Consider the following 9,303-nt stretch of genomic DNA (forward strand, 5'->3'; position numbering starts at 1 on the left):
CAACATTTCAGGTTCAATAGTATCGGTACCCATAGTATGGTATCGATACTTCTATACTATGGTATCGATACTCCTTTCAGTATCGATACCATTTTTGTATTCTGGAATCCATGGTATTGATATCTTCTTCTTAGTATCGATACTCACAGCAGTATCGATATTGTTCATCATGTTTCCCTAAATTTAAACCTATAGTATCGGTACTGTTCTTCCTGTACCAATACTCATGCCTAGATTTTAAAATTTTCAACTCGATTTTTACCCAAATTTCATTAAATTCTCTTCCTTTTACCTTCAAGAATACTATTAAACTCATCATTACTTAACTCAACTAACTTTGCTTCATTAATCTTCCTATAACATCCAAATTCTCTAAAGAACACTCCACACCAAGAATCACACTACTTTTTCCAATTTGTTTTTAATCACATCCAAGGCTTTCAATCTCTCATTTACTTCTTTGACTAGTCAAATTTACTTGTAAACCTCAATATAAACTTATATTTCAACATATCACTCAAAAACTCATTTTCTTCAATCTCAAATAAATCATCCATCTCTTAGTTTTAATCCTCTTTAAACCTTCATTAAGCTTCCACGTCACTTAAGGTTTCAAGAACAAACCAAAAATGAAAGAAAAAACTACCTAGATGAAGCCTTACCTTTGGCTATGGAGGAGAGCACGGGACGAGCAAAGAGAAGAAGAATATAACTTGGCTTTTCTCAACATTTTCCCCTTTACTCCATTAAATAACCCTAATATAATAAATTTTAAATATATTTCCCTCTAAAAGACCAAAATACCCTTTCATTCTTTCATTCTTACTAATTGGTCTTAACATAATTTCCTAGATCATTTCTTATACTTTACCATTTATTCAATTTAATTCTCCAAATTTTTAAATCTTTTCAATATAGTCACTAACCCGATATTCGAGGTATTACAATGCTTCTTGTTTAACAGTTATTTTTATTCTTGATCCTTTTTTTCATTGTTTTTTCGTTGTTATTTTTTAGGTATCGGATTAGGTAGAATCGTGTGCACCGCTACATTTCTCTTTCTTTTATTAATAAGCTTAATGACTTTGATTATCTCTTTTCGATGTTAAAAAGTGGAATAAATGGTTGGATTCTATTGTTGCTAATCTATTTTGTTTATTTATTTTTACTTTGAGCTTATGGTCTTTCCTTTCTGATATCCTTTCTTCTTTACTCGAAGTGTCTTTAGTTTTTTGGTTCTCTTCAGACTCTAGTTAGGGGGATCTTCCTCCATTAGAATCCTCCTCTATCTCTCCTTTTGAATCCTCCTCTAGCTCGAAATCTCTAAATACTTATAGATCTATTTCTGCAGCAGATTAGGAGCAAAGTATATTCTCTAGAATTTGTGCTCTAGAGAATGGTAACTATTATAACATTCCGCCACAGACCCATCCACGAAAATATGAGTCCATTGTTCGAGAGCATTTTGATGAAGCGATCACTGTTGATCACCTACGCTCAGCCATGCACATAGAATATATAGAACTACAAAATTTTTTTGGGGGGGAAGCATTATTGCAAGAAATCCTATTTTAGTTTATGATTTCGGAGGACAATATCGATCGCATTGTCCAGCTCTCCCCATATGAAAACATTCGAAATGAAGCTTTCGATTTACTTGAGGGGGAAGTCGAAGATTTAAATGATCTTCGATCCGAATAAATTCAGAGGCAAATGGAGGAGAGACTTTCGTCGTTGTTAACTAGCACTAGGCATGGAGGTCAGGCTTCGTCGACATACAAACGTTTTTATTATTCTTTTAGAAATGAAGAATTTCGGCGATTACATGGATTACCACTTCCGTGATGAGTTTACGTTTATTTTTGTTGTTTTTTTATTTTTTTTCATGGTTTAATTGAAGTCTAGGCTTTTATTTCGATCCCTGCTTTGGTCTCTGGTTTGATGGTTACTGTGGTCCATTTTCCCACATAGTTCATTGGTAAAACAACCGATTCTCTTCTCAAAGTAAGTAACAGAGAGATCCTTTGCTAGTTAGAATCAATGCAATGAAAGAACCATCACTTCCCGATTTGTTTGTCCTGGCAGATGGAAAATTCTAACTTAAATTAAATTCTAACTTACTTAAATTTAAATAGAAATTTTTAATAAAATTCTATTTTTTAATAAAAATAGAAATATAAAAATTAGAATTCTAATTTAATTATCTAATTATATAGATAATAATTTAGAATATTATATATAATAATTTAATATATTATAATATACAAAATATATAATTATATAAATATTATATATTCCATATAGAAATCAATTCTAAATTATGTCCAATAGGATTTGAACCTATACCAAAGGTTTAGAAGACCTCTATCCTATCCATTACGCAATGGATGCTTTTCAGGATGTTTTTTTACGTTTTGACTTTTTTTTCTTTTGTTCGGTTTTTTCTTTTCTCTTGTTTGGAAAAACTAAATACCATGTAAAAAAGTTTTAGGAATTGCGTATTTATTAATTCAATTCAACGATGCATCTTCTATAATTCACGGTTTTCGACAAGGTTCACGGAACCATCAGGAGTACTTTTGCCTCCATTATTGTGGCCGAGGGAAGGCAATAAAGGATCTAACCTAAATTGATACCATGTAGAAATAGGGTTTGCTGGAAGAAAAGGCTGTTATTTTATTCTATTTTTCGTGAAAATATATGAGGATACAACAAGGGTTATATACAAGTAGTAGATGAGAGTCCTAGATAAGTTAGAAGTTATCTTTTCTAAAAACTAGGATACTAGAGTTAGAGATAAGGTAGGAAACTAATATTTAATTCGAAACGTAACAACTCACAGAAACATTTGAACTTGTTTGCTACTGCAGTGCAGGGATTGGGGTTGTCAATGCTGCGAGGAAAACAATGGCCAGGATGTTAGGAAATAACAAGACAGCTTTTGATATTGCAAAGAGACAATTCTGGATTGTTGATGCTAATGTAAGTAGCATAATATCTTAGAAACTCTGGAATTCAGCCAGCGAGTTGTGCTTACAAGGACTATTTGTTGCTTTCAACATTACATCTAGTTTTTCATCAAATATTTTTAGAAATTGGGGCCATCATAAGAAGACTAAAAGATTGCTTAAGTAACTATTTTGATTTATTTCTTGTAATCAATATCACAACGTTTCGTGTGGTGCCTAATGCTAAAATCATCTTTTGGTCCCATCAGTTTCATTTATATCTATCCATTACAAAACTATTGATGTCATTTTGGCATTTGTACAGCTCTGTTTCTTTCTTCTTAGAATATGATGGTTCAATGTTACCTTTGCATAGTTATATATACATTCTAACACAATGTGTTGTTTAATCCAGGGTCTTATCACTGACGAATGAGAAAATATTGATCCAGATGCCCTGCCATTTGCAAGAAATATCAACGAAGCAGGCCGTCAAGGATTAAGAGAGGGTGCAAGTCTTGCAGAAGTGGTTTGTAAAATGCTAGCACAGAAACATTTTTTTCAGCTCTTTATATATATTACACATGGAATAAAGTAGCCCTGTGGGAATGACTTGTACTTCATTATGGTTCCATTTCCCTCTTTCATCACTTCAGAGATATGTTATCTGATACATTGTGAAGTCTCTGTATTTCTTTCACATTTAAATCCTTCCTTTAATCTGGCTAAACAGGTGATGCAAGTACAGCCAGATGTGCTTCTTGGGTTGTCTGGAGTTGGAGGATTGTTCTCCAAAGAGGTAAAATTGAATTTTACATGTTACGCAAGCATAAGATTTGCTTTTGCTAGTGTGACAATTCTGAAATCTATGTTCACTGTTTTGAATCATTACGAAATCCAAGTCTTTATTAGTCTACAATTTAACACTTCATACCCGAAGCAGTCTTGTCAAGGCATGCACCTAGGTGCGCCTGCGCCTTGTGTCTTTGCATTTTACAACAAAAGCGTCTCAGAATCTTTCAGGCTTGGCCCATTTGCTCAGGCACATGCCTAGTGGGCCTAGGCACTCCTTTTTGCAAGGGGACAGGCATAAAGGAAAACCATCTGATAGAATCTCTATTTAAGTTTTCACTTTTTTCTTTCACTTGATATATGTTATAGAGTCCACTTTAGAGGTTATTATATATCTTGAGCTTTATAAATGGTACATTTTTTAAAATATTTTGGGGACATAAAATTAGGGCCATTAATATTTGTACTGAGATTTGTCATGGACTTTTTTGCCCTTGTTAATCACAGCTGAGTGCACTCCAGAGGAAGCTTTCAAAATTGTAGGCGACAACATTATATTTGCAAGTGGAAGTCCATTTAGAGATGTTGATCTTGGTATGTGTCGAACCTACCTTGTTAAACATTGTCAACTTTAAATTTTTGTAGTCCTCTGCCAATTTGCCATGTAGGGGCTCTGTGTGTTAAAAATGCTGAAATTTATATGAATTATAGCCTCTTATTGTACAAGGTCCTCATTTTCTGCCTGAAATTCTGTAGCATCTGGATTATTATACAAGTTCCAAACAGGAAAAGCGTTCCCCATTTTCTCATTTGAGAGTGAAAGGTTTACTTATTTTAAGTCATGAACAATTTAGGAAATGGTCGTATAGGGCATTGCAACCAAGAAAACAACATGTATCTCTTTCCAGGGTCAGTTTTTTAATTCATTTCACAATGGTTTCTTTTTACTTTGTGATTCTCTAATTCATCATATATTGTTCTTTACCTGTCTTTTCTGTAGTATTGGGCTTGGAACTCTTCTGTCTGACGCTAGGCTCATTTCGGATGGATTGCTACAGGCTGCAGCAGAACGGCGTGGTTCATTTTTTTGTTCTGTTTTTTTTTCAATATTTTTATGAATGCTTCATAATATTCACCTGTCAAGACTTAGGAGCTTATGTTGAAGATATCTGGTATAATTTTTTAGCCGTTACTAGTATATATGAAATTTAAGTAGATTATGAGTATGCAAAGGGATAAACTGATAAAGACAGTGACAGTGACTGCATTTCCATTCACACTAAGCCACTTCAGTTTATTCTTCTATAAAATTAGGGATAAGGAGGATCTGTTGGCCGTACCTTTCTAAAGGCATTTTGGGAGTAACTTGTGGATTAGTCAAGTCCTGATAAGTGTAATATATATTATTAACTTAATTGTTGTTAGTTGTTCCAAGTGGCCATGATAGAAGCTGTTCTCTTAAATTGACAATTGCAGTCTAGCTTCCTATATGAAGAAGAGAAAGTTCCTAGGCCCGTTTAGTTTACGGTATAATTCATTCTTGAGAGAAATATTTTTTTTCCGGTTGAATATACCCACATTTAGATATGACACATTACCAAGTGCCAGTTAAAAGCCAAAACCAACAGTGATTCTTTTTACTATTTTCCCGGAATATCTATCCGCATGTATTTCATTATTTCCATCTTGTTGTCTAAAATAACCATCTCCCTTCGTTCTGATTTAAAATTTCCGTCGTGCGTTATTTCCGTCCACCTTGGTCGCCGCTCCCCCTGAAAAGCTGATTCTCTGAAAAGCTAAAAGCGATCAAGCAAGGATGTGAGTTTATATAAAAAGCACAACCCAAGGTACCATCAAGAACTGATGATAAAATCACTGTGATTGAAATTGCTTCTCTGTGTGTTTTGTTGTTTTCGGTGTAAAACAAAGGCAACTTTCACTCAAACAGTGCACAGCCATAGAACCAAAACTGGGTTTTTTTTCCTCAAACATTCTTTGTAAAGTGAGTTGAAATCATCTCCTTCTTTGTTTTTACTTCTTTATTTGTATGTTTTCCTTTTCTATTAATAGTAAAATCTGGAATTTGTAAGGAGGAAAGAGTGTTTAAGCAATGGGGTTTTTCTCTTTAATCTAGTGTTTGTTTCAAAGCCTGTGATTATTGCATGTGGAAGCTGATGTTGGATAATTTGTTTTAGGTTTGGTTAACGATGTTTCTGCGTTTGGGGCAGATTGGGTGTTTGAATACGGGGAAAATGGATCTTTACTAGAAATTCCTCTTTTTGTTTTTCATCATCACTCTGCTTCTTTGTTTCGGTTCATGATAGTGTTTGCAATTGGAATGTAATATAGGCCAATAGGCTCTTGTTTAGAAGCAAATTTCGAAATCATTTTCTTGACATGGAAGGCGATGGCGGATTAGCACCGAATTCTACATTCAGAAACTTCTACGATGATATTGCTGCCATGGCTTTCGATTTTATGGATGAACTCTTGTTTGAAGGATGTTGGTTAGAGACTAGCGATGGGTTCAACTTTATGCATCCTGGTCCTTCAACATCTAGTGGTCCGGATCCGAATGACCCTTCTCAGAGTTTGCATCAAGGAGAGGTGGAAACAATGGTTTCCGGACCATTCTCGAATTAAGTCAAAAAACTGGTCGGCTGTTGGAAACGCTACATCGATGCCACAACCTGGATGTTTTGTAGTCCAAGGCACCGAATTGGGGAATAGATGGTGGATAGGACCGAGGGAGGAATCTGGTATTTTGTCATCTATGAAAGAGAGACTAATGCATGCTATTGGATATTTGAAGGAATCTATAAAAGATATGGATGTCCTCATACAAATCTGGGTGCCTGTAAAAAGAGGAGGGAAGCATGTACTTACGACGAAGGTCAGCCTTACTCGCTCAATACGAATTGCAGGAGTCTCAAAATCTTTAGAGATGTCTCCGAATCCTACAACTTCTCAGTCGAGGAGGATTCAAAGGAATCTGTCGGGTTGCCTGGCCGTGTCTTTTTAAGGAAGTTACCTGAGTGGACACCTGATGTTCGTTTCTTCAGAAGCGATCAATATCCTCGTATTGTTTTCAAGCGGGGGAACGGAACTTGCTTGGGTGTTGAGGTCGTCACAACTACTCAAGAGATCAATTATCACCCGAAACTTGAACATGTCTGCAAAGCTCATGAGGTCTCCTCTTTTTCCTTCATAATCTTCATGTTCTTCGTTTATCATATGATATTCTGATCCTTTAACCGTTAAACAACTCAGGAGAGTTTGCTGCTCGAGAGTTTTGAATATACCTCATGAGTCGTTTTAGCATCGTAGACATCTTTGTAGCTGCTAAATTCATATTGTAGCTGCAAAATTCGGATTGCGTCTGCTTATGCATCTTTCTGATTCTATGATTGCTTGTTGTATGTGATGTGTTATGCCGCTGGCATACTTCATAGTCGTCCATTACGGATTTTTCGTATTTTAATGCACCAACTGTCCCTGGTTTTTCTCATTTTTCTTCATTTTTCATAATAACAACTTTGTTGCATGCCATATATAGTAATTGACTTTTAATTTTTTAGAAAAGTAAATTAAATACATAGAAAAAACCTTTCATTAGAGCCAATGGTCATGTATTTGTTTATTAATGTTACTCACTTGTCACCTATAGGGCCCTCTTCTATCCTAATGTTCTGGTTTAAATAAATTGTATCTATTCGCAGGCTGTTGATCAAAGGAGCTCACACAGCTTCACTCCGCCTGGTGTTGAGGTAAAGACAAAGGCATCTTAAGCCTATAGTTTCAACTATTTGAAATTTTTATCGTTCTTTTCTGAGACAAAGCAACTCCTATGGTTTCACAGACTTGTAACGAGTTGTATCAAGCTGCATTGCCTGATATAGTCGAGGTTCTAATATCCATCTGCAAGAGATATAAGCTGTCAATGGCTTTAACATGGGCACCGTGCCTCAATCAAGGTAAAAGTGGATGCCGACATTCTGATGAGAACTTTTATCGTTGCGTTTCCACCTTGGATTCCGCTTGCTTCGTGGCTGATGAAGGTCTTTCGGGCTTCCTATAAGTGTGCTCCAAGCATCACCTATTCCGAGGCCAAGGAATAGTTGGTAGAGCATTCACAACAAACAAGTAATGCTTCGCAACTGATATAACTGCCTTCAGTAAGACGAATTATCCTCTCTCTCACCATGCAAGGATGTTCGGATTGCGTGCTGCTGTAGCTGTAACAAACACTTGCACCTCTACAATGCAATCATTGTTGCAGGTAGACTTGTTGTTACAAACACTTGCACCTCTACTATGGTATGCAATTGTTGTTTGCAAATTAGAACAGTAAGATATCTAATGGATATAATCTACTTTGACACGACAATTAGGTTTAGGCTCTTCAGTTAAAGGGTGTGTTATGGTTTAGCTTAAATCATCTGAAGCATGAATATATATATATATATATATATATATATACACACGCACACAATATGTTATACTCCTTTAGAGGTACCAATACCCCAGCAGCTATTTTGTGTGGAAAATATTACCCAACGGAATCATCGTCATGGTCGATTCAAAATCATAATGAAAGTTAAAAATCCCTAATATTGAACATGAAATATTTTTATATAAATTATGTTGAAGTAAAATTTTAATATATTTTTTAAATAAATTATGTAAAATTTAATATTAATTAAAATTAAAATAATACATGATATATTTAAATAATAAAATAATATATTATCGATGAATATTTATATAAATAATTTTTATTTAAATAATTAGAATATCACTTGTTAAAAAATATAGAACAAGGTCAATTTGGTAAATTATACATTTTAATAATCTTTTATTCTTTCAACAAACACTGTAATCTTATATTACTGCCAAACAAACCAAACACAGTAATGTAACATTCCCAGTAATGTGTTAGGTAACGTTACATTCCGGTAATCTTATTAAATTAGCTGACCTTTATTCCCATATGTAATGGGGTAAGGGGGAGGTAAGATTGTAGGCTGCCCCCAACGCCAGGTTGAGAGCAGCTTCCGTGGGAGACCTCCAAATTATGAATTGCCCACCATGAGACTCGATCCCACGACCTCAAGGTTAAGAACCTCAAGGTAATCTTATTCCTACTTGTAATCTTATATTACATGAACCAAACGCACCCTTAAAGGCATTATATTCCCTCCAATAGCGAAGTAAGTGATGAGGCCTTAATATATATATAATTTCTCTTACCCGGAAAATAAAGTTGGTGTCGTATACTTGAATTTATTTATTTATTTGTTTGTTTGTAGGATAAGAGATATAACAAAGGAGGTAGCAGCGGCTGTTGTGCAGGAAGCTGTGAAAGAGGATCTGGCAGAAGGATATCATGACATTGATGCTAGAAAGCTCCAAAATATATGCAAGGACGAGGTAACATGACTTTTGACCTATAAAAAAGTGGTGGTGTTGTGTTTCAAACGCATGAATTGTAAGAATGAGATGTATATAATGTAATGGTGCAGGAGGACGTTCTAGAATATGTGCAGAACAACATGTGGAGCCC

The 9,303-nt window shown here is 35.0% G+C and overlaps 1 long non-coding RNA gene and 1 pseudogene across 1 annotated transcript; both read left to right on the top strand.

The window, feature by feature from the left end:
- Positions 1-4,153: 4,153 nt before the first annotated feature.
- On the top strand, positions 4,154-4,786 carry LOC120205767. Its single transcript, XR_005524049.1, has 3 exons — positions 4,154-4,334; positions 4,595-4,649; positions 4,741-4,786. It is a non-coding gene; the product is annotated as an uncharacterized LOC120205767 (long non-coding RNA).
- Positions 4,787-5,861: 1,075 nt separating this feature from the next.
- LOC120205784 lies at positions 5,862-8,091 on the top strand (annotated as a pseudogene).
- The last annotated feature ends 1,212 nt before the right edge of the window (positions 8,092-9,303 follow it).

This window comes from Hibiscus syriacus, unplaced genomic scaffold, assembly GCF_006381635.1.
Source record: "Hibiscus syriacus cultivar Baekdansim isolate YM2019G1 unplaced genomic scaffold, ASM638163v2 tig00013040_pilon, whole genome shotgun sequence".
NCBI lineage: Eukaryota > Viridiplantae > Streptophyta > Magnoliopsida > Malvales > Malvaceae > Hibiscus > Hibiscus syriacus.